The 27145-nt window shown below is 38.9% G+C and overlaps 1 protein-coding gene across 1 annotated transcript in view; it reads left to right on the top strand.

The window, feature by feature from the left end:
- The window catches only part of PKP3 (plakophilin 3), a gene marked incomplete in the record, with an annotated part of 642311 nt that overhangs the window by 97214 nt on the left and 517952 nt on the right, over nucleotides 1–27145 (top strand).

The raw sequence follows: 27145 nt of genomic DNA, 5'->3' as shown, positions 1-27145 counted from the left end.
ACCAATTGACAAAATTCTGCTCAAGGATTTTTCATCCACAGGCCTGGAGAGTGGACGCTCTCTCTTTCAGTTGGACATCTATGACAGTTTATGCCTTCCCACCTCTTCCTCTGCTGCCCAAAGTTCTATTGAAGACCAGAGCAGACAGACCAAAGATGATTCTCACTGCTCCGGACTGGCCAAGGCAACACTGGTACCCACTCCTGAGGAGCCTGACACATTCACCACCATGGACCCTGCCTCTAATGCCTCTTCTTCTGACTCAGCACAGCTTCAAAACTCTTCACAGCCAGCTAAAGACACTCAATCTGGCTGCATGGAAGATTCCTTAGCATCACAACAGGCTCTACTTTCCAAGGAGGTGCAGTATGTCATTTTGGAGGCCAGAAGGCCATCAACTAGAAAAGCTTACTCCGCAAAATGGAAACGCTTTTGTGTCTGGAATGAGAAAAAGGGCCAGGACCCTGGAAAACTGAATTTACCTCAAATACTACAATATTTGGCTGAACTGCTAAGCAGTGGACTTTCTTTCTCCTCCATCAAAATCCATGCCTCAGCCATTTCTGCAAAATACAACACTGATCCTCCTTTATTCTCTCACCCTCTCTTAAGACAGTTCCTCAGAGGGGCTAAGAATTTAAGACCTCCAAGGAAACGACCAATACCTGCTTGGGATCTTAATTACATTCTGGAAAAACTAACCTTGCCTCCCTTTGAGCCAGCTGCCTTATCAGATTTGCAATATTTGTCCTGGAAAATGGCTTTCCTTCTGGCCATCACCTCAGCTCGTAGAGTTTCAGAACTGCAGGCTCTCATGGCTGTACAGCCTTTTATCATCTTCCATCAGGACAGAGTTTCCTTACGAACCAACCCATCCTTTATGCTTAAAGTGGTATCCAGGGTAGCTTTAAATCAGGCCATACATTTACCTACTTTTTATCCTAATCCTCAAAACAAAGGTGAGAGATTACTGCATTCCTTGGACATCCACAGACAACTGCGTTACTATTTGGACAGAGCAAAGCCTTTCAGAAAATCAGAACAGCTCTTTGTGGCCTATGCGGTAGGAGCTCAAGGAAAGCCAATTTCCAAACAGACTATCTCAAAATGGATAGCCCACTACATACGTTTTTGCTATTCCTTTCATGGCAAAACTGTACCTACAGGCATTAGAACTCATTCCACCAGGGCCACAGCCACCTCTGCAGCCTTCCTCAGAGGAGTTCCTACCAAGGATATTTTGGAAGCAGCCACTTGGAGTTCTGTGCATACCTTCTCCATGCACTACAGCCTACCATTATACTCCAAATCTACAGCAGGCTTTGCCACTGCAGTCTTGCAGGGCATTTTGGCTCCTCCTAGTTCCACCTAGTGCCTACCACCCCTTTCTTAGCTTTGGGATTCTACCCATCTGTTGTGACTGCAGCTGTATGCACGATGAACATAGTACAGTTTTGTACCTACCATAAATGTAGATGTTCGAGTGCTAATACAGCTGCAGTCCAGGTTTCCCTCCCTCCTTCCCCTCTTGGGACAGGCCTATAGGCCAACACATCCTCATACTACTTGATTGGGGTATTCATTTATGATGTATTTGCTTGCAACTTCTGTATTTTTATTATATTGCACTGCATTATTACACAAATTTATGTATTGCCTTCCTTCTGGGGGCACCTGACATCTGGGGCAAGAAAAACTGAAGGAAATGGCATCGGCTGGTTCCTTTATACCCCTGTCGCTCTGACGTCGGGGAATAAGCGACGACAATTGACGCCGGACCTAGACTTTGGAATTCGGCCGACCGAGGACCTGCCTGACTGCAGGAGAACCCATCTGTTATGACTGCAGCTGTATTAGCACTCGAACATCTACATCCTAAACACATATCTACAGGTGCCAAAATTCAAGATGCTCACATTACAGCAACTTCTTCCCATGCTGGGCAAGGAGTCTTGGCTGGTAACACTGGACCTCAAGGAGGCATACCTGCATGTCCCTATCAGACAAGATTGCAGAAGATACCTCAGATTTCTTGCAGGTTCAACCCATTACCAATTCTCTGCATTGCCCTTTGGCTTATCTACTGCGCCCAGAGTGTTTACGAAATGCCTGGCATCAGTAATCGCCTTCTGCAGACTACAAGGAATACAAATCTACCCATATCTGGACGACTGCCTGTTCCAAGCGGACAGCAAGGACATTCTATTGCAGCACCTGGCGTTTGTAATAAAACTTCCTGGGATACACAGTCAACAAAAAGAAATCAAAGCTAATACCCTCTCAACAAATAATTTTCCTGGGTGCCAGCTTGAATACAACCACCCAGATGGGCCTACCTCATGCCAGACAAACAAGGGCAACTGTCTCAATACTTCAGCAAAATGGCAACTTTCACCAGGCTAACTGCAAGGAAAGTCCTGCAGGCTCTGGGATTCATGGCATCTTGCATCCTACTAATCCCATGTGCAAAGCTGCATATGAGGAAACTTCAATGGTCCCTAAAAAACTTATGGTTTCAGCACAGCCACAGCTTGGAAACAATTATACCACTCATTCCATGCCTTCAAAAGGAATTTTTGTGGTGGCCTCAAGCATGCCAAAGAAACACAGGTCTCCCTTTCTGTGTACCTCAAGCAACTCAAATCATCACAACAGACACCTCAGATTACGCCTGGGGAGCACACATGACAGATCAGTGCATTTAGGGAAAATGGTCCCAAAAAGAGAAGCACCTGCACATCAACCAAAAGGAAATGCTAGCCGTGCAAAATGCCATTATGACCTTCAAAGACCTACAGCATCCAGGCCAGCTATTGATAAGGGCAGACAACACCACAGCGATGTGGTACATAAACAAACAGGGGAACTCATTCATACCCCCTGTGCAGGCAAGCCATGACCCTATGGAACACAGCACTGGAATTGCAAATTCAACTGCAGGCACAATTCCTGCCAGGGAAGGAAAACACACTGGCAGACAACCTAAGCAGAAATATGACAGATCCACATGAATTAGAAGTTGCATCCTCAAGTTTTCACAAAGATAACTCGGGCATGGGGACAGCCAGACATAGATCTCTTTGCTACCCACAGAAATTATCAGTTGAAAAAATTCTGTTCAAGGACCTATCATCCACAGGCCTGGAAAGTGGACACACTCTCTTTCAATTGGACAACATTGACAGTTTATGCCTTCCCTCCTGTTCCTCTGCTGCCCAAGGTTCTATTAAAAGCCAGAGCAGAGAGGTCGCAAATGATTCTCATTGCTCCCGACTGGCCAAGACAACACTGGTATCCGCTCCTGAAGAGCCTGACACATTACCCACCATGGATCCTACCTCTAGTCCCTCTTCTGTTGTCCCAGCACAACTACAAAACCCTTCACAGCCAGCTCAAAACCCTAAATCTAGCTGCATGGAGAATTCCTTGATTTCCCAACAGACTCTCCTCTCCAAGGAGGTGCAGGATGTCATCTTGGAGGCCAGAAGACCTTCTACTAGAAAAGCCTACTCCTCCAAATGGAAACGATTTTGTGCCTGGAATCAAGAAAAGGGTCAGAATCCTTGGGTAATAAATATACCTCAAATTTTACAGTACCTAGCTGAGATGTTAAACAGTGGACTTTCCTTCTCCTCCATCAAGATCCACGCTTCAGCCATTTCTGCTCAGTACAACACAGATCCTCCTTTATTCTCACATCCTCTCTTAAGGCAGTTCCTCAGAGGGGCAAAAAATATGAAACCCCCAAGGAAACCACCAATCCCTGCTTGGGACCTCAACTTTGTATTTGAAAAGCTGACCCTTCCTCCCTTTAAGCCAGCTTCTTCAACAGAACTACAATACTTGTCATGGAAAACAGCCTTTCTTCTGGCTATCACCTCAGCACGCAGGGTTTCAGAGCTACAGGCCCTCATGGCTGTGCAACCATTCATCATTTTCCATCTGGACAGAGTTTCCTTACGAACCAACCCTACCTTTGTTAAAGGTAGTGTCCAGTGTAGCTTTGAATCAGACTATCCACTTACCTAACTTTTATCCAAATCCACAAAACAAAGGGGAAAGACTACTACATTCCTTGGACATTCACAGACAACTTTGTTATTATTTGGACAGGACAAAGCCATTCAGGAAATCCAAGCACCTCTTTGTGTCCTATGCTACAGGTGCTCAAGGAAAGGCTATTTCCAAACAGACAATTTCAAAATGGATAGCCCACTGCATACGCTTTTGTTACTCATTTCATGGAAAAACTGTGCCTGCATGCATCAGATCCCACTCCACCAGGGCCACAGCTACCTCTGCAGCTTTCCTCAGGGGGGTACCTACCAAGGATATTTTGGAAGCAGCCACTTGGAGTTCAGTGCACACTTTCTCCAAGCACTATCACCTTCCACTATATTCTAAATCTAGAGCGGGTTTTGCCACAGCAGTCTTGCAGGGCATCCTCGCTCCTCCTAGTTCCACTTAGTGCCTACCACCCTTACTTAGCTTTGGGATTCTTCCCATCTATAATGACTGCAGCTGCATGCACGATGAACATAGTACAGTTTTGTACCTACCATAAATGTAGATGTTCGAGTGCTCATACAGCTGCAGTCCAGGTTACCCCCCCCCTCCGTCCCCTTCTTAGGACAGGCCTTATGACAAACACCTTATCATACAACCTATTTGGGGTATTCTCTTATGGTGTATTTGCTTGCAACTACTGTTTTTTTTTGATTATTCCATTTTACATGTTTGCATAACTTTGTTTTGCCTTCCTTCTGGGGGCACCTGACATCTGGGGCAAGAAAAACTGAAGAAAATGGCGTCAGCTGCCTCTTTTGTACCCCTGCCACACTGACGTCAGGGAAGAAGCGACGACAACTGACGCTGGACCTAGACTTTGGAATTCGGCCGACCGAGGACCCGCCTGACGGCAGGATAAACCATCTGTAATGACTGCAGCTGTATGAGCACTCTAACATCTACATTTATGGTAGGTACAAAACTGTACTTTTCTCTCTCTCTCTCTCTCTCTCTCTGTTTTCTCTCTCTCTCTGTTTCTCTCTCTCTCTCTCTCTCTCTCTCTCTCTCTCTCTGTTTCTCTCTCTCTCTCTCTGTTTCTCTCTCTCTGTTTGTCTCTCTCTGTTTCTCTCTCTCTGTTTCTCTCTCTCTCTCTCTCTGTGTCTCTCTCTCTCTCTCTGTCTCTCTCTCTCTCTCTCTGTGTTTCTCTCTCTCTCTCTGTGTTTCTCTCTCTCTCTCTGTGTTTCTCTTTCTTTCTCTCTCTGTTTCTCTGTGTGTGTGTGTTTCTGTGTTTCTCTGTGTGTGTGTTTCTCTGCGTGTGTGTGTTTCTCTGCGTGTGTGTGTCTGTGTGTGTTTGTGTTTCTGTGTTTCTCTGTGTGTGTGTTTCTCTGTGTGTGTGTGTCTCTGTGTCTGTGTGTGTGTCTCTTTGTGTGTGTGTCTCTGTGTATGTGTGTGTGTGTGTGTGTTTCTGTGTTTCTCTGTGTGTCCCTGTGTGTTTCTCTCTCTCTCTCTCTCTGTGTTTGTGTGTGCGTTTCTCTGTGTGTGTGTTTCTCTGTCTGCACGTTTGTTTCTGTGTGTGTGTGTTTGTGTGTGTGTTTGTGTGTGTGTTTGTGTGTGTGTTTGTGTGTGTCTCTGCGTGTGTCTGTGCGTGTGTGTTTCTCTCTCTGTGCGTGTGTGCGGCTTTCTCTCTCTGTGCGTGTGTGCGGCTTTCTCTCTCTGTGCGTGTGTGCGGCTTTCTCTCTCTGTGTGTGTTTCTGTGTGTGTGTGTGTGTGTGTGTGTGTAGATCTATATTTACACACACACACACGTGCAAAAAATTGATCTTAGAAGTTCGAAATTCAAAATACCAATTTATTTTCAGCTATATATATGTATACCTTTCAACCTCTAAGTGCAAGAAGTCTGGACAAAGACAAATATAATGGCAGACAAAGCCTGAAAATCAGGGACAAGTTTTAAGCAGATATCATTTTTGGTAGTCACTGAGAGGTCCCAGGTGCATGTTTTTAAGAAAGCTGAAAGGATTATACAACAGGGAAATTGAACAAAAGGAATTAAGACAGACTGGAATGATGCAGTTACTGAGCAGCATTTTGTAATAAACAGAGGACACAGAGCTTAACCTTATAATCGAGCTAATCTGCATGTGTACAGTAAACTCAGAACCGTATCCAACAGTGTGCAAAGTCCTTTGGTTGCAAACCAGTGTGTCTGCATTCCCATTAGTCATGTCATCTGCTATGCTGTTAATTTATGTAAAGGTGGTGAAACTGCTGCTGACCTTCCCTTGACTAGTGGGGTGTGTGTGTGTGTGTGTGTGTGTAGGTAGTTAGGTACGGATGTTTCTCTGCATATATGTATAGAGAGATGTGACTGTACATGTATACGTATATGCACATACATATGTCTTGAGAATGTCCAGTTCCAGTATAATATACCTGCTCAGTAAGGTTGATGGTGACTACTGCATGAAACAGTACTGCTACAGGCAACATGCACCTAGAGTTGCAGTTTGCCCATTTAGATAGATAACCACAGCCTCCATGAGACAGCAAATTACATTTGCTTGAATACTGTTGACTAAGTAGGCTTAATTGATACAGATTAATAAACATGGGCATTTGTGGTTTGTGCATGTCGCACATTTACTAGTAATCACTGCGTTAAAGCAGATGCAGGGCTGCACAATGGAAAAAGCTTCCTCACATGGACTGTATTGAATTATAGCTGCAAACATGACTAAAACATAGATCCTTGACGCACTTGAGGTGCAACAACCACGGAATACTAGACTGCCATTATTAGCATTTTATCAAGTACTGTCTTGTAGTAACTGGAGTAATGTGGAGGACTTGAGCAAAAACAAGTTTTTGTCTGCTTTGAAACAGTGTTTCACGCCCTTATGTGCAAGTTATAAAATAGCCCATCCTGCAGAAATGCTGGACTGCAGATACGTTGCGTCTATGTTACGTTTTCAAAGTTTTACAACTTCGAGCACCATATGGTCGAACCCATATGTTCGAAGTTGTAAAACTTTGAAAACGTTAAAAAAAAAAAAAAAAAAGGGAAAACGCTTGCCTGGCGGTTGTAAGCCGAGACCGCACTACAATGCAGTACAGTGCAGAAAGGGAAGATTTCCCTTTACCAAACTGTAGTGTGATCTTGGAGTTGGTATATTTAAAGAGTGGGGGTGCAGGGGGGCTTGCCCGCCTGCTTACAACCGTCGGGTAACTTTTTTTTTTTTTTTGTTTGTTTTTGTTTGTTTTTTTTTTTACATATTTAAAGTTTTACATCTTAGAACATATGGGTTCAACCATATGGCATTCGAAGTTGTAAAACTTCGATAACGTAATATAGACCCGATACGTAGTATATAGCAAAGGATCTTAAACTGTAGCTCCACCATTGAAATAGTAGTATGTATAAATTTCAAAGTCTGAAGGACTTTACCTTTTTAACAAATAAAAATAAGTAAAATATACTGCTTAGGAAGTTACTTAAGATAATACAGTTACATGTAATGGACACCAAAAAATTACCGACTGTTCCACAGTCTGTTGGCACAAAAGTGTAATTTATAGAAGCTGTATATATTTTACTGAAGTTGCTGATACCTAAACTTGTGTTTATAGCAGAATATTTCTAAGAAGAATGAAATGAAACTTAAATATATTTTGGACTATATGGCAGGACTGTGTAGGGTAGCAGAGAATGTCATATTTACATAATGATATATTGAAGAACAAATATGCATGTGGGATGTTATATGAAATATATGGGAGATACTGCTTTCAAAGGAAGAAGTTGCAGCTGATCAGGCATTATGTATTGCAATACTGGTAGAGATGCCAATCCATGGTATATCAGAGTTCACAAAACAAGGAGACAGATCTTGCTATAAACATACAGTTAAGCCTTTTAAGAAGGAAGGAAATGTGCTTTAGGTGTGGGAAGCTGTCACATATTTAATAGCATGCCTTTTTTAAATGAATGGTTACGAGATTTCATGAAAAAGGGCATATACAGAACAAACAGTACCTCATTATCCCTTTTAAGTGCAACATAGATGACTGGATGGGGAACAGAAAATAAAACCCTGGGATTCCGCCTGTATCCCTGCTGAACAGGGGCATTGGGTGATGACTTGTCTGAACATAGGCTAAGCTCTTGGCTAGACTTGTAAAGGCCTCAGGGCCAATAGCCTAGCAACTTCCTATGGTCTTATAAACGTGTAAGTGGAAAAGTAAAGAATTGTAGATGCAGGGTGTGACATGGCAAGCATGGGTTTGTATATAAAGTTGTGGCGACGGGAAATGACATATCAAATCATTTGTAGCAGACTGAGAGAAACCAGTAACTTGTGTTTAGAGTTTATGTAGTATAATTGTAACCACTAGACTAACGAGCATTACTGCAATTTGTAGCAGTAATCAAGGGGGGATACACGAATGGGGTTATCTACAATTTTTGTAGTAGAGTATAATAACAAATTAGTTTAAATATGTGGACAAGTGAAAAGCAGAGCAAAGGTAGAACAACCGCACCAGTGAAATACAAAGGTAAAATCTGAAGCTTAAACATGTTTATGTGCGATACAAAAGGACTTCCTCTGTGTAGCAGGGAATGATGAAAATAATTTTTTCTTGAGCTTCCAGGCTTGCATTGAGAACTGTGAGACCTAATAATTTGAGTTTTGAGATTCTGATGCGTAAACTGTCCTAAACAAAACAGAATTCTGAAAATTGTTGCACCTTTAAATCTGTTTTCAGGAGCTTCTTCTTCCTGCATCTCCTGGTATGGGTAGGAGCTGTACCTTCCACACCCCTGAAGTTTGCATGTTATAAGTTGATACTACAGTTAGGGGAATACTGTGAGATAGTGCTATGACCTGGGATTTATTCCCATGTATTACCATTTGTGTTCTGTAAATCCAACAGTCTCCATTACACTTCTTGGAATATCACTACTTAAACTGGTACACTACTAAGAAACTGTAGAAACTACAGCTGCCAACTAAAGATAGTGTTAACCTGGCACAGATGTAGTTATTTTTGTTTACTGAAAACCTGGTCAGTATTTAAAACACAAGGAAACTTAATGGAATTAAAGCAAAAATTTAATCAAATGCAGTGCCAAATTTTCATGCATGCAGATCGGCACTCCTGCTCTTAACACTAGCAACAAAAAAAGAAATTCACAGCATGCAAGATACTGGGGTGATATTGGCTCCTCCTAAGCAGGGAGCGGACCATGACTGTAGTTTTAATTGCTCCTCTCCAGAGCAATATGGCCCATTAGCTTCCCCTGGGTGGTTCTGTTCATTCTTAACTCTCAGACAAATGAGTCCAGATTTTTCCTTCATCCACCTTCTGGGGTCAGGTTACCTACATTGTTTCCATTGAGAATATATTTTTGCTTTTGTTGCTGAACCAGTGCTTTCTTTTACCAGTTTCTTCATGGAAGCAGAAACTTGGGAGGGAGGCCAGTCTGTATGTTGGGAACAGTAGTTTGCTAAGTGAATCTTTCTCTCTTCTCTCCTTTTTAGCCGCAGAAAGGGCAAGGCTCTTTGCCACTGTGAGCTGCTGTCCACTGGCTGTTGCAGCCATTAGAGCCAGTTCTCTTTAGGAGTATCTGCATCTGGAAGCTTGTTTATGCTGTCTTTTGGCAGTCTTTGTCACTGTTGATCTTGGCATGTTCATTTTACCTTGTCTGTCACTTTTGGAGTTTGATATTTTTTAGGTGGCTGTTTTTGCAGGATTCAAGTCTTCTGAGTTTTGTGTGGGCTTGGCAGCCTACTGCTAGGAATTCATCCTTACCATAACACCCATCAAGGAAGTCTTTTATGTTGGGTCTCACAGGCACATTCTTAGTTTATCAGCTGAGCCATAGATCCTGCCACTCTTCATCTGCTTGGTGGTAAAGGTACTTTCAAGCTTCTTTGCCAGTTGTAGTTCAGAACTCGGGTGTTAATAGTATATGACTGGCACATAATGTGTTAGTTAGTAATGGGCTTACAGAATTTCTTTTTGATTGTGAGGAAGTTGCTCAGTTACAACTAGGAGGAGACCTGACAAGTACAGGGAAAAAAGAAACACACAATTCAAGTAGCCAGTTATGTTTGGTTAGGGACTGTGTAAAATTATAAGCTTTGGAGAGGTTTTTTTCCCCTTTTGCTGTGAACCTTCCTTGTACTTTTTTTGTTTGTACTGTACAACCATGCCCAGTCAACTTGTATTAAATCTCCAATACCTCCTTTATAAATTTCGGGGGAGGAAAAGCCTGTCCTAACATTCACTAATCACAATGCAGAGAAACTAATTCTGAATGGGATGCCAGCCTGTACAACAGGACACACACATACATGCAGACAACAGGACATGCACATAAATGCAGACATATCCTTTCATGTATGTTATGTCTAGGAATGTGTGAAGAAACCAGAGTACAAAGACCCTCACCGGGACAGGAAGGAGAGTCTGGCTTTACACAGAAGACATCTGTGCCAGAAAGTGAACTGGTGAGTGGGCACTGAGAGTCAACCACTCTAACCACCGTGCCTCTCTCTCTCTCTCTCTCTCTCTCTCTCTCTCACTCACACACACTCACACACACTCACTCACACACACTCACTCACTCACACACACTCACTCACACTCACTCACTCACTCACACTCACTCACTCACTCACACTCACTCACTCACTCACTCACACTCACTCACTCACACTCACTCACTCACTCACTCACTCACTCACACACACACACTCACACACACACACTCACACACACACACTCACACACACACACTCACACACACACACTCACACACACACACACTCACACACACTCACACAACTTACTCATTTTTATACATATTTTTGTTTTGCATATTTTAATTTAAAGGCAGTGTTCAGCTAAGTGGTCCAGATGTAGTGAAGTGCTACCTTTTTTTCATATGGCCTTAATGTAGTCATTATTTTTCTTTAATTAAAATGTCTGATGCACAAATGTGAATATTTCAGTCTTCATGACTATTACAAGGGAGAGTTCATAAGGTGAAGGAACTGCCGAAATGTGATTTGTTTCCATTTTCTTTTTTGTAATCTTTTAATGAGCTGTGTATAAATATGTATGTACGTACGGTATATGGGCAGAAAAACACTTAAGCTGTCTGTGGGCTGCATACCCCTAATGTGTAATAGTTGCATTTCCACTTACATTTGGGGAGCGTCACTTGAGATCTTAATGAGAAACTTTGAAAACCATTTTATAACATTTCCTTAGTATTTCAGACATTCTTTTGCTTTTTCATTGTATGTAACATATGTAAACATATCCCCGTGTTGTCATCCTACACTTGTGGCTTATACATAAGCAGCATTAATTTTTGTTCATTTTTTTTCTTCTTTTCTTAATGGAGTATGATCTAATTTTGTAATGTGGCAGTTTTGTTTATCTGAAAAGTCTCAATGCAGAAGCGGCCTTTGGCTGTAATGGTGATACTGAATAGAGTGCCACTTGATTTTATAGGTCCTGTCATTTCCTTTCATGTTCATTAAGGCTGCCTTAAAATCTGAATGATAAGATGTTGTGCATTACATGAGATCATCGTTATAACTACGTAATTTGAAATGATTAGTACAACACTGCTGAATGCTTCTTAACCCACTTTAAGATGAGATTGCTATGAAGTGCCATGCCTTGTCAGGCATTACTGCGTAGAGAAAATTTCTAATGTCTTGCTAGTTGCAGTCTTTTTGTTCTGCGTAAGTTGTTAACTTGAATATAGAGAACATAGAACTTTTAACCTGTTATTCACATGCTACCACTTGGAGTTATAAAATAAAAAAAAAATATTTTAGTAAGAATATGAAATAAAGCTAGTAAAACTTGACCGGCACTGTTATGTTTAGGGTTTAAGCTCCAGGTGCACCCTTAACTGTATGCTCTTGGGAACGAGTGCTTGAGACTGCCATTGTGTATGTACTGTACAGGGTGTGGTAGATGGGTGTAGTTTTGTAGCTGAAGGGTTTCTCGTCTAGGCATACAGCACCTGTCTTCACATTACTCTTTTTTTTTTTTTTAAACAGCATAGCTATGCTATCTTATTTTTACATTTACTCTTGTCTTAAGTAATATGTTCAGTGAATTTAATGGCATTCAAATGCTAGACGTTGACTAGTTTTATGCCTTCATGTCAGACAAGTACTTGATTTACTTATTTAGTGTTGAAATGCTTTCTGTACTGTAACTTAACCAGCATTGAGTTAAGGGGGAGGAGCTTCACTCCTCTTGCAACCCTGGCATACGTCAGAGGCTATAAAAAACACAAACATAAAACCAGAGATCACAATATGCCCAGCTTTCTTTATCATCAGTGATGTCCCAGGTGTATGATTAGTCAAAATGTGTATTGGATCACTTTTTTGATCACCTTTGTTTTGTGTAGAGTGAGTGAGTAGTAGAGAAACTGAGTGCCACCTGTATGTGACATGATGTATACGTTTGTGCAAATGAAAATTTGCGTAACTATTACATTGCATGGTGGAACGTGAGTTAGGCATGTTGGACCTTGCTCAGAATTTTCTTGCTCGCCATGTTTAAAAAAAAAATCTCAAGACATAAGAAGTCGTCTTTCATGTTGTTTTCCACTTCCTGAATGAAAAATGTCCATATCAGTCAGTGTCCATTCATTTAAGCATACATTAAAGAAAAAAAAAAAAAAAAGCTTGAGGTTCTGATTCATGATAATCTACTAGTTCACTCTTGAGACCAGCCTTTCCTTCCTTGTATAATTTTTCAGATAAATAGAAAGTGTGGTGACATCTGGTTGGTGATTGCTGTCTTACAGAGTGTTCTGTTTTAGCCCATGCTATGCATGTGTTCTGTTGACATGCAGTGCAATGCATGTGTTCTGTTAACATGCAGTGCAAGAGTTAACATCTATCTTTTCATTACATCTGAGACCAAGAGAATGTGTCTGTGGTCTGTAGTTATTTGTTGCATAATGTGAAGACTTCCTTGTCTGTTGCACTTCTCACCTTCTTTGCCGTGCTGATCCGGATATACTGGTCTTCCTTTTAAAGATCCTAATGTAATAGAAGGAACGGATACAGCAATGTACGTGTATGTTATTGCATATAAAGTGGGAAGGTGTCAAGTGTATAGCAAAGAAAGTGTTGAAGTTTGCTGATGCTGCCAGTGTAATGTAGTAAAGAAAGACATTAGTACAAATGATGGAAATAAATACTGGAAATGTGTAGTATTTTAGTTAGTTGCATTATTATATGAATTTAGGGAATAGTTTAACTGCAAGCGAAAACAAAGTGAGAAGGCAGGGGAAATGTAAAAAGGCAAAACATTAGATGTTTATGGGAAAAGTAAATGTTTTGTGCCAAATTTGTCTGAAGCTCAGATTGGTAAAGGTAATATAAGAGTGTATAACTCCATTTGAAAAGACCAGTTTGGGTGTTGTGCAATACTGGAACAGACCTGAGGTTTTGCTAAATTCTGTTTCAATTTAGCTTTGCACTTATTAGGATTTGCTTCTGTTGAATTGTGAAAGGGAGTGTCCCACTTAATGTCCAAACCTGACTAGAGGGAGCATCTTTACTGGTTAGCTGATTTAGTGATGACTGATTCTGATTTAGGGACCTTAAGGGCCTAGCTGGGCTCTATCTTTGTACTAGGTTAGTCAGTTTGGAACATTTGCTCGAGTTGTGTTTGTTACTTTTAGTTAGGCTAGGATTAGGATGTTACGTTCCAGGTGGCTGTTTTTCTGTAATGCCTGGATATCTTGAAATTATAAGGCAAATTTGTAGCCCACCTAACAATATTAGTGTAGTGACCTCCAAACAGCTATAGATGTAACAGCAGTGTAGAAGTGTAAAACAAGGATGATGAGAGAAGCTTGTGTGTGATTGTTGGTAGAACTTGTTCAAGCAGGTTAAGGCTTACATTTATATTGTATAGCATACCTATTTTTTTGTTTACTGTTTGTGTTCAAGTTTGTGGTCTATGATTTTACCCACTTAGTATTGCTTTGTCTATGTGAGTTTTACTGACCGTTTTATGGAGTTGTATTTTATAGTGGTATCAAGAGTAAACTTAAGGGGGGCGTGGCCAATATGAGCACAGAGTAGCAGCTTTTATCAGCTCTGCCTTTACAGAACTTTATTGACAGGAAATATTGATAAAAACTTCCCTAATAGTTTTTTTTTTTTTATTTTAATTAATTCTTTAAAATTATATATTAGGGTAGTATATAAAAAATTTTCAAGTAGATTTTAAGTTTTCCTGTCAGTTACACTTGGAAGTACTACAGTAAAAGCACAGGATGAGCTTCACTAAATCTTCTCATCAAGACACAACTATCAAAAAAGAACTACAGTCCTTACTAACTACTATTCCGGAACTAAGTGTCAAAATAGACAAAATGGATATAAAAATTGATAATTTCAAAGAATAGTGTTCTCACCAAATGGACATTCTACATGAAGATTTATTTTAACAGAGGAAGCAGATTTCAGGAATGGAAAACTGCATTAAGTGATATGGATAACAGAATTCAGGAGAGTGAACATAATGTTGAGTTCCTGTTAAAGCAAAATTCTCTTCTTCAGACAAAGGTTGATGACCTTGAGAACAGGTCCCATAGGAATAATGTGAGAATTTTTGGCTTACCGGATAACATAGAGGGAAGTAATATGGAAAAACTTTTATCTTCCTGGTTGCCTGAAGTACTTGAACTGCCGGAGGCTCTTTCATATGGTATTGAAAGAGCCCATAGATCAATGGTGACATCTAAAAACACCAAGAGTAATTTATACTAAATCTGTTATTGTAAAGTTCCTATCAGCCCATGATAAGGAAATGGTACTAAAGACTGCGTGGGCAAACTCCCCAATCAAACTGAAGGACAATATTATACGCTTTGATAATGACTATTCTTCAGTATTATCAAAAGGGAAAATGTTCTTGCCTTTATTCAGAGAACTAAAAAAGAATAAAATAAAAACCCATTTGCTTTTTCCTGCAAGACTGAAAATATTTTATCAAGATGTTTTAAAATTTGTGACGACCTAGACAATGCAATAACTTATATAAAATGTAATAACATACTGGAAAAAGTAGATGAAATGGAGTGGGCCAGTCCTAGTCTTAAAAGGAATGCTGAGAACAACACTTGGAAAACATTTGACCCTAAAAAAAAATGAATCATAACAAGTACATATTTGCACTTGATTCACACAGTTGAGGAAATGAAACCGGACATCCAGGCGAGCTTTTGGTATTATATTTAATATAATGTAAATTGGTTAACTAAATAGTTGTCTATTTTGTTTTGTAGAATAGTACTTTGTTGTGATTTTTTTTTTCATTTGTACTATTTGTTTAAGATTAATTATCTTAATGTTTATTGGTTTGATTCCCATGCATGCAGTGATTTTGTTCTGTCTCTATCTATGCTTCCGGATGTCTTGTAGTGGTGCTTATCATTAGGGGGCATATTTGTTTATCTTGATTTTGGTTCTTATAGTGGTTGGAAAACTTTTATTTGGTTATAATTGCTGTATTTGTATTTTAGTTGATTTATGGTTAATTGTTTGATAAAGGAATCTTTTATGATGGCCTGATGTATAGTTGCAGAATTGCTGTGCTAGTGATGGTACTTCTGACCCGGGATGTGAGTGGCAGTATGGCTGGAGTAATAGTAAGGCTTTGTTGTCGTTTCTGAGTTGTTGGTGTGTTTATTTGGAGGCTCTGGTTTGGTGCTCTAGCACTGTAGAGACATGTGTGGTGGTGTTTGTGTTAATTGTATGTTTTGGTGCCTGTGTGCTTTGTGAAGCTGTGCTTGATAGCTGTCATTGCTTCGTGTTGTGTATGCAAGGTTTTTTTTCTTTTTCATCTCTCTCAATATAGAGGGAGTCTCAAGACATTGCCTTATATGTAGTTAAGTAATGTTTTACTTACTATTTCCCGCCGGAACTTTGAAAGCTTTATCTTCATGATGAGCTCGAGACTGTGGTATCCATCCCGGCTGGAAAGCTCGGAGCTTTCTTAAAACGTCATCATGAAGGCGTCAGAAATAAATTGATGATCTGATCCTCACCGGGAAGCTGCTGAATCGAATTTGTTTCCTCATACAGCATACAGAAAGAAGATATAACTAGATTACTACTTTTAACTTATTGTAAGACATTATATGCAATAATCTCTTAAATAAATAGGGATTATACTACGCATGTAGCCTAAATACTTTTTCTGATCATCATAGGTATTCTTGAGCCTAATGTATTTATATATGAATAGTATTCTCATAAAATATTTGCTTTATGTATGACAAGGGTGCTGATATCTTGATGAGAAATACTAGTTGTGATTTGTGTAAGATTTAATAACGCTACAAGCTGTTTATATACTTGTGTTACATGTACATTTTTATAACTATTGACTTGCTGAGAAAATATTCATGAAGCATTTATCAAAATGTTAAATGTATAGATGTATATAATAGGTTATCTCCATTATTTTATGAATGCATTTGTGTAATAGGCTGATAGGGATGTACCACATAGGCAGCAATAATATTGCAAGGACAGGTGCATTAAAAATAGTTAGATCTGTTTATCATTAGAAAATGTGACATTTTTATCTTTTGTTTTGTTAATGAAATAGCTTTTCAAAATTCAGAGATAGTATAAGCTATAATTGAATAATAAAAATCTCATTATATTTAAATAAGGCTTTTATATAGTATACAGGAGCTATTTAAGCACCTTGCTTCTTTGAACTAATATGACCTTTTCACTAGTTTTCAGTATGGTGATGGACCCTTTGAGGTAACTCAAATTAATGCAATGGATGGAAGATCAGACTTTTAAGGTTTATTAGTTACTCTTCTATGAGAGACTGCACCGGGATGTTTGGTTATACGAAAACTAGCAGGATGTTGTTGGTTTTACTTCTTGATGAGTAATCACTATATTTGGTTTCTGGCAAAGAAATGCAGTGTTCATTTCTTTCAGAACAATCAGTATGTTAGTTGATTGTTAGTAAAATCACTTTTATTAGCATCTTATTTATTAGCTGCCAATGTTAATGGTTATTGAAGGTCCTTAGGTGATTCATTTACAACTACGTTCCATTTAGCTGATCACCTATGGCAGTTCTGTATATCAAACTTCAGCCCTTTATTAGCTATATTTCGGTAATAAAAGAATGCCATAGTCTTTTTTAAGGTTCTTATGAAATGTGATTATTTTAAAATAGAAGTGAACTAATAGATCATAGTAGATGTTCATCGTGCATACAGCTGCAGTAATCACATATGGGTTCTCTGCCGTCAGGCGGGTCCTCGGTCGGCCGAATTCCAAAGTCTTGGTCCGGCGTCTGTTGTTGTCGCCTTCTTCCCTGACGTCAGTGCGACAGGGGTATATAAGATACAGCCGACGCCATATTCTCCAGTCTTTTTTGCCACGCGGTGCCGAAGCAGAAGCAGTTCGCAAGTGCCGGTCGGCCAGCTCCTGAATTTATGAAAAATTGGAAACCAAAGTCGTCTTTAAAGCTAAGTACCCCGTTGGGGAAACTTTTCTTGCCTCAGACTGATGTCAGACAAAGTTAACAATTGTATTTCTTGTGGGAAGCAAATACCGCATAAGGATTTCCATTCCCTTTGCATACCTTGTTTAGGCCCAGACCACGACGTCTCGGGCTGTCGCTTTTGTGCGTCTTTCAATAAACGCACTATTAAGCGTCGGGTGGAGTTCGCCCAACATTATTTTGGTAAAGACTTTGATTATAAAATGTCGTCGGATACTCAGACTACCGTTTTATCCAAAAAACGCAAGGATAAAGACAGACACGTGAGGCCCGCGGTCTCCACCGACACCGCGCCAAAGCCGGCTACACGTGGTCCGGTTCTCAGCGAGACGCCTATGCAGTCCCTGATTACCGACGACAATTCCTTGGCGGTGTCTTCTGTACCCGAGACCGCTGGTACCTCTGCCCTTACTCAGACTTCAACCACTGAAACCACAGTGGGTGTTGAGCCTCCTAGTGTGGACAGGTCCACTTCCACCCAGGGTGTATTTAGGCCCTCTTCTTCCTTTTCTATTAAGGCCTTCACTAAGTCAAAATCAGCCATGCATCCCAAGAGGCCTGTTGCACAGGGCCCATCCCCAGGCTCCATGCCTAAAAAGCAGATGCTTAAAATGGCTGAGGATTTAATTTCCTATATCAGGGGTTCCCAACCCCCTCCAGACAAGAGACCCAGAGTGGAGGAAGACTCTCCCTCTTCTGAACAGGGCTCCATTTTCTCAGAACATTCTGATGTGGAGGAACACTCCTACTCCCCTTATGAAGATTCTGATGCAGAACAGTCCATTCCTTCTGTATCTCCCCCAGAGGATTTCTCTTTTGGGGCAACCTTGCACACCTTGAGGGAGCACTTCCATTGGGAAGGCCAAGACTTTTCTGATTCCAAGAAAAGGCTTAGGGAATTTCTTTTGTTACCTCAGCACAGACCTCTGGCTATACCTCCTGTCCTGGACATACTTGATGATGTTGGAGGCTTGTATTAATCCGGATTCCCTGCCTCCTACAACAGTCAAACATGATAGGTACTACAGAGTCCCTAACTCTCACCAATTTCTTTTCAAAAGCCATAATGCTGACCCTGAAACCATTTCTCAAGGCCCCAAGGGAATGAAGGCCTCTACTGCCAAGAACCCACTACCTTCTGAAAGAGAATCTAGATCCTTAGAAAGGTGGGGGACAAAGGTATACACCTCGGCCACCCTAGCCATGAGGGCCTTAAATTGTCAGTTCCATATGCTTAAATATCAGCAGTTTCTGTTATCACAATTAAGAAACAAAATGTCTCAACCTGAACAACCAGATTTGAAGGAATTGCAGGATATGATACATAGTGCAGAACAAGTGGGTAAACACACCTTACAATGTGGTTATGATGCCTTAGAGGCCTCAAGTAGAGCTGCTGCTACAGGAGCAGTCATTCGTAGACATGCCTGGCTTAGGGAACAAAATTTGCCTGATCATGTTAAAGCTAAGCTATTAGATGCTCCTTTACAAAAGGATGTGCTATTTGGTACTAATGCTGAGGAGATACTACGGAAAATGGAAGAAAAACTAAATCTATGCAAACTGTCAAGGCTTTTCTACAGGTACAGCCACTTCGTTTTAGCAGAAATTGGCCTTCAAAGAACTGGTCCTTTCCAGCCACTGACAAGCTCCAAAGAGGTAGATACAGGTGCTCAAGGGGCAGAGGGCAAGCTCAAGGATCATATAGAGGCAGACAGTGGCAATCTCAAGCTCCAAGAGGTGGCGAAGACAGTGCACAACAATACAGAAAGCAAATCCAATGACTTCCTCCTTTTAATGCCAAGCAAATCTCAGCTGGCAGCCCCCTTGGGAGGAAAGCTGGCACTATTTTCAAGAAATTGGCAGATTATCACAACAGACAAATGGATCCTGGGCATAATAAACAGAGGCTACAGATTTCATTTTCACACTCTTCCAAAAATGAGAGGCATGCCAAACCTGCCACACAATCAAAGGGCAGAGGCGCAAATACAAATTACAAAACTCATGGATATGAAAGCCATTCAAGAGGTTCCTACTCACGAACAAGGTCAAGGTTTTTATTCCAGACTTTTCCTGGTACCAAGAAAAAGAACTGACTGGAGACCCATTTTGGACTTATCCATCCTAAATACATTTCTACTGCACAAAATTCAAGATGCTCACATTAGAGCAACTTCTTCCCATGCTGGGCAAGGAGTTTTGGCTGGTAACATTGGACCTCAAGGAGGCATACCTGCATGTCCCAATCAGACAAAGCTGCAGAAGATACCTCAGATTTCTTGCAGGTTCAATCCACTATCAATTCTCTGCATTGCCCTTTGGCTTATCTACTGCGCCCAGAGTATTCACGAAATGCCTGGCATCAGTAATTGCCTACTGCAGACTTCAAGGGATACAAATTTACCCTTATTTGGACGACTGCCTGATCCAAGCGGACAGCAAGCACACTCTTCTGGAACATCTGGCTTATGCAACATGGTTACTGAATTCTCTGGGATACACAATCAACAAAGAGAAATCCAGGCTGACACCATCTCAGAAAATAACTTTCCTGGGTGCCAACTTGGACACAAACACCCAGATGGCCTATCTTACGCCAGAAAAACAAGGGCAACTAACTCAGTACTTCAAAACACTAGCAAATTGTACCAGGCTTACTGCAAGGAAAATCCTGCAGGCTCTGGGCTTCATGGCATCTTGCATTCTTTTAATCCCATGTGCAAAGTTGCATATGAGAAAACTTCAATGGTACCTAAAAAACCTATGGTCTCAACACAGCCACAAGTTGGAAACAATAATGCCAATATTTCCATGTTTGCAGAAGGAATTTCTATGGTGGGCCCAAGCATGTCAAGCAAACACAGGTCTCCCATTCTGCAAGCCTCAAGCAAATCAAGTCATCACAACAGACGCCTCAGATTACGCCTGGGGGGCGCACATGACGGACAGGTGCATTCAGGGTAAATGGTCCCAAAAGGAAAAGCACCTTCACATCAATCAAAAAGAAATGCTAGCAGTGATAAATGCAATTACAGCATTCAAGGACCTCCTGCATCCAGGACAATTATTGATAAGAACAGACAACACCACAGTAATGTGGTACATAAACAAACAAGGAGGAACACATTCATATCCCCTGTGCAGACTAGCCATGACACTTTGGAACTTGGCTCTGGAATGGCAAATCGAACTTCAAGCACAGTACTTGCCAGGTTTGGAAAACACGCTGGCAGACAATCTAAGCAGAAATATGACAGATCCACATGAATGGAAGCTACATCCACAGGTGTTTTACAAAGATAATCCAAGCATGGGGAAGGCCAGACATAGATCTCTTCGCCTCTCACAGGAACCATCAATTGGAAGAGTTTTGCTCCAGGACTTTTCATCCAAAGGCATGGAGGGTGGACGCCCTTTCATTCAGTTGGACAGCATGGACAGTGTACGCTTTCCCACCTCTGCCCCTTCTATCCAAGGTACTCTTGAAAGGAAGAGCGGACAGACTGAAGATGATACTGATTGCTCCAGTCTGGCCAAGGCAGCACTGGTACCCACTTCTAAGGAGCCTAACACATACTCCTCTTTGGTCTCTACCTCTAATGCCTCTTCTACTGACTCAGCACAGCTACAAAACTCTTCACAGTCAGCTAAAAACACTCAATCTTGCTGCATGGAAAATTCCTTAACACCACAGCAGACCCTACTCTCCAAAGAGGTGCAGGATGTCATTCTGGAGGCCAGAAGGCCATCTACTAGGAGGACTTACTCCGCAAAATGGAAACTGTTTTGCTCATGGAATGAGAAAAGAGGCCAGGACCCTAGAAAACTGAATTTGCCTCGGGTATTACAGTATCTAGCTGAGCTGCTGAACAGTGGACTTTCATTTTCCTCCATAAAAATCCATGCCTCAGCCATTTCTGCAGAATTCAACACTGATCCACCGTTATTCTCTCATCCACTTTTTTAAGGCAATTCCTCAGAGAGGCTAAGAATACAAGACCACCAAGGAAACAACCAGTGCCAACCTGGGATCTTAATTTCATCCTAGAAAAATTAACATTGCCTCCCTTTGAACCAGCTGCCTCAACAGATTTGCAATACTTGTCCTGGAAAACATCTTTCCTTCTGGCCATTACCTCAGCTCGTAGGGTCTCGGAACTTCAAGCCCTCATGGCTGTGCAGCCCTTTCTTATCTTCCATCAGGACAAGGTTTCCCTTCGAACCAACCCGTCATTTATGCCTAAAGTGGTATCCAAGGTAGCTTTAAATCAAGCCATACACTTGCCTACCTTTTACCCCAATCCTCAAAACAAAGGGGGAAGGCTGCTACATTCCTTAGACATCCATAGGCAGCTACGTTACTATTTGGACAGAACAAAGCCTTTCAGGAAATCAGAACAACTTTTTGTGTCTTGTGCTGTAGGAGCTCAAGGGAAGTCTGTTACCAAACAGACAATCTCTAAATGGATAGGCCACTGCATACATTTTTGTTACTCCCATCATGGGAAATCTGTCCCTGCAGGCATCAGACCACACTCCACCAGGGCCACAGCTACCTCCACAGCCTTCCTCAGAGGAGTTCCTACCAAAGATATCTTGGAGGCAACCACTTGGAGTTCTGTACATACCTTCACTAGACACTACCACCTGCCTTTATACTCCAAAACTAGAGCAGGCTTTGCTACTGCTGTATTGCAGGGCATTCTGGCTCATCCTAGTTCTACGTAGTGCCTACCACCCTGTGCGTAGCTTTGGGATTCTACCCATATGTGATTACTGCAGCTGTATGCACGATGAACATAGTACAGTTTTGTACCTACCATAAATGTAGATGTTCGAGGGCTAATACAGCTGCAGTACAGGTTTGCCTCCCTCCTTCCCCTCTAGGTATAGGACTAGTGGCTAACACCTCCTCATACAACCTACTTTGGGTTATCCTCCTATGGTGTATTTGCTTGCAACTACTCTTTTTTGATAACTTTGCATTGCTTGAATATATTTATATATTTTTATATAATTTATCTATTGCCTTCCTTTGGGGGCACCTGACATCTGGGGCAAGAAAGACTGGAGAATATGGCGTAGTCTGTATCTTATATACCCCTGTCGCACTGACATCGGGGAAGAAGGCGACAACAACCGACGCCGGACCAAGACTTTGGAATTCGGCCGACCGAGGACCCGCCTGACGGCAGAGAACCCATATGTGATTACTGCAGCTGTATTAGCACTTGAACATCTACATTTATGGTAGGTACAAAACTGTACTTTCTTAATAACCTACTAACTAATGTAAGAAAATTCTGTACTTTATTCCTAAGATGTAGCTGTCATCAATTTACTAATTGACACAACATTATATCTATATATTTGGTTCATACGAAAAATTGTTATTGATGAGAAGCCTTATTTTTATAGTTATGACTATAGACATTTAGGCAGGTGCTGATTGGATGCTGCTTTTGATAGGAGGTCGATTTGAGTGACTGATGTCATTCGAGTTAGGAATTTTAAACTCCAGAGGGGTTTGGGTTGGTTATTTTGTTTCATGTTTATGTTATAAATATTTTCGAATAACTTTTCAGACGTTCATATCTTATGTAGTAGGAAACAACCCTAATTTTAAGAATATGATACTCTTACACTATGTTCGAATGATCATAATAGTATTCCTATTAGATATAGTCTTGTGTGTTTCTTAGATCAGCATGTTTATATTTATATCATTTAATTTTCAATGACTACACTAAAAGGTATATCAGTTAATATTAATGGTTTAAATAATCCTAATAAAAGGAGGAATTTAACTAGATGTCTTAAGTTACATAAATCCCAGTTAGTATTTTTGCAAGAAACTCACTTAATAACAGAGGATATATTCAGACTTGAATCTAAAACATATAAGATTTTAGCAAGTTCTGAACATACTAAGAAAAAGAGAGGAGTAGCTATCCTATGGAACAGCATAATGCCTTTTCCTAAAATAATAGATACATATAAGGATAATAAAGGAATGTTTTGCACCTTTTTTTCTCATAGACATAACTCATACTCGAGGATAGAGTTTTTATTTCTAATAATTTAACAATTTCTTAAACAAATCAGCAGTGATTTCATGTCCTTTATCAGGTCATAATTCTATAATTTTTGAAGTGGTAGTCAATCCAAATTTTATTATTCATATAAAAAGGATCCCATCTTATATCACAAAATTAAAAGATTTTAATGATTTCATTTCTACAGAAGTACAGATTTTTTTTAGAACTTAACAATACTAATGATATATCAGAAGTTTACATATGGGATGCCCTAAAAGCTTATCTATATGGTAGGATATTGAATTGGTACAACAAAAAAAAGAAAGCTTGGGATAAAGAGCTGCAAGATATACAATGTAAATTAGACACTTTAAAACTTAGTAATATGGGTGATAAAGATATATCAGATAAAAGAAAATAAATAAATATGTTAAATATTAAAACATAAAACTATGATCAATATAGAAAAATTCAAGTTTATAAATTTCTCTTCTAACCCTAAATTCTTAAAAATTCTTGCTAATAAAATGAAAAGATTAAATAGATTTAATATTAATGAAATATTCTCCCCTAAAAAAGGAAAAATGGTATCGGAAATTCATAATATATTAACTGAATTTATAGAGGTTTTTATAAACATCAACCAAATAACTACTGAAATTAACTCTAAAGAGGAAATAAAAACATTTATTAGTAAATACACTAAAACAAGACTTTCAGAGGAACAAGGGATTTCTATTGATAAACAAATACCTTTCAAAGAACTTCAAACTCACATTACCAAATTAAAGTAAAATAAAGCACCAGGTAATGACGGCATAATTCCTGAAATTTACAAATTACTACCTATAAATGCTCTAAAATTGCTTTATAAAGTATTTAATCTTGTTCAGGACAAAAACATAATTCCACCTTCTTGGAAATGCACTTTTTTATTTCTCCTATTTTAAAATGTAACAAAGAGCCCTCTAAGTGTACCTCCTATAGACCCATATCCCTATTAAACACTGATTACAAATTATTTATGTCCATTTATGCAGAAAGGCTTAAAACACTTTTACCCAAATTAGTTGATAGTGATCAAACAGCGTTTATAATAAAGAGAACTTCATATGATAACATTAAAAGAATATTAACTTTAATTGATTCGGTGAAAAATCTTAAAAAAAATTTAACCCTACTTAGTTTAGATATAAATTGTGCTTTCGACTCAGTTGCATGGGAATATCTGTTCACTCTATTAAAGGAATTACATTTCTCCAATAATTTTATCAATCTTATCACTCTGTTATATGAAGGTAGCCAAGCGTATGTTAAAATTGGTAATAGTATATCTCAAAATATACCAATAGTAAAAGGTACTAAGCAAGGGTGTCCTTTATCCCCTCTTTTATTTTCATTAGTTATGGAACCATGGGCAAATTTAATAAGACATGATACAGATATTGAAGGATACAAATTAAACCCCACTATATCATCTACAATACAAATGTTTGCAGATGACATATTGATTACTCTTGGGAGTAGAAGGGAATCTATACAAAAACATTTTAAAAACATGGAATATTTTCAAAACAATTCCGGCCTTACTTTTAATAATAATAAAACAAAAATTCTTTTAACAGGTTCAAAAAAATACAATATACCTGATGAACATAATGAATATATAGCTCACTCTCAACAAATAGCATATTTAGGTATAATTATTACTAACCATATTAAAGATACCATTCAAATAAATTATAATAAAAGTCTATTACAGATAGAAAATTTAATAAATAAATGAAACAAATTACCCTTTTCTATGGATGATAAACTTTTAATAATAAAGATGATACTTCTCCCCAAAATCTTATATATAATTCAATCTTTATCTATGCCTCCTTCTTACCAAATAATTAAAAAAAATAATTCAATGATTCAGAAATTTTTGTGGTTACCAAATAAGCCAAGGATTGCATTAACATACCATATGTATAATTGGAATAATGGGGGTATAGCCTTATCAAATTTAGAAATTTATTCAATACAGTCTCTCATCTCATCGATATGGAATACACTGCTAAGTGGAAAGAGTTTATAAAGGTATTGTCACAAAATACCAAAGATATAAACAGTTCCTATAAGCTAAATATAATTAATAATCCATTTATTTCGAGGTTAAAATATTATATTTCTGAATTTTCCTTGAGTTTTAACTGTAAGTATATTGTTTTTCTTTTAAAATCATTTAAACGTTTTATATGTAAATATAATACATATAAGGATTGGCTTTTTTTTACTCTTCCCTGTAGCCTACACACACAGATCCATTTTCTCTTCTGATTATACAAAAATGTCTATATTTCAGCAAAAGCATTTAACATTTTGGCACCAAATGATGATAAATAATGAGATAAAATCCAATAGTTTACTCTTGGAAGAGTATAAACTTGATTCTTGTTTATGGTTAGAGCTTCAAGAAGCTAGACAATATGTATTAAATAAATTGGATTCTATGTCTCCTATAATTAGGAAAAAAATTCCAAAGCTAATACAATATATGATTTTATCAGTTTTGCATAAATTTCCTGCTAATAACAAGTTATCAAACATTTAAAGGGCAATTAAATGTGATTCAGATACACATTCAGATAATTATTGGAAATATTTTTCTTTAATAATAATCTCCCTTCTGAGAAAGACAATTTGAATATTTTACAATCAGCAAGTATGACTACTTCCTCTTTAAAATGGAAATTATTCACATGGAGATTTTTAAATAGATCATTTATCACTCCTCATAATATAAGTATGTTTTCTAAAAAGAATATAACATGTTGGAGATGTAATATTGAATTCTGACTGGTCTCATATGTTTTATAATTGCATATATTTAAGAAAATTTTGGGATAATATCAATAATTTGTTGCAAACAATTTTTACTGATAATTTCTTTATATCTAAATCACTTGTTTTATTTAATACTCCTGTTCCTGATAAGTACCCTTTGGTTTGGTCTATACTATCTATAGCTAGGTCTATACTATCTATAGCTAGAAAAACAATCACTAAGAATTGGAAATCTAGTACAGCACCTACATTTTTGGAACTTAAAAATATACTTCTTGAAACGTGTAATTTGGAAATGTTAACTATTAAATCTAGATCATCTAGGAGTACTACATTATATAATTCATGGAATATCATCTATGAACTTCTAGAAAAATAGTTTATTAATTTATGTAAACAGATGATTTTTATTAATCCTACAGCTACATTAAGAACATTTTTTGTGCATGATGAATGTCTTTGTACATAGTTTAGTTACACTGGTTTATATATTAGAAGGTTTGTTTTTTTATTTTCTTGTTTTTTAACTTTAAAGAAAAAATGTTATAATTTCATGGAAATAGTTGTTCATTTTAATAATTATTTAATAAAAATCTTTGAAAAAAAAGAGTAAACTTAAGCTTGTATGTTGATTGGCTGTTTAGGGTCAAGTTTCACTGTGTTGT

This window comes from Protopterus annectens, chromosome 9.part0 (assembly GCF_019279795.1).
Source record: "Protopterus annectens isolate FY-2018-M chromosome 9.part0, PAN1.0, whole genome shotgun sequence".
Lineage (NCBI taxonomy): Eukaryota > Metazoa > Chordata > Ceratodontiformes > Protopteridae > Protopterus > Protopterus annectens.
This window is presented reverse-complemented; position numbering and strand designations above follow the sequence as displayed.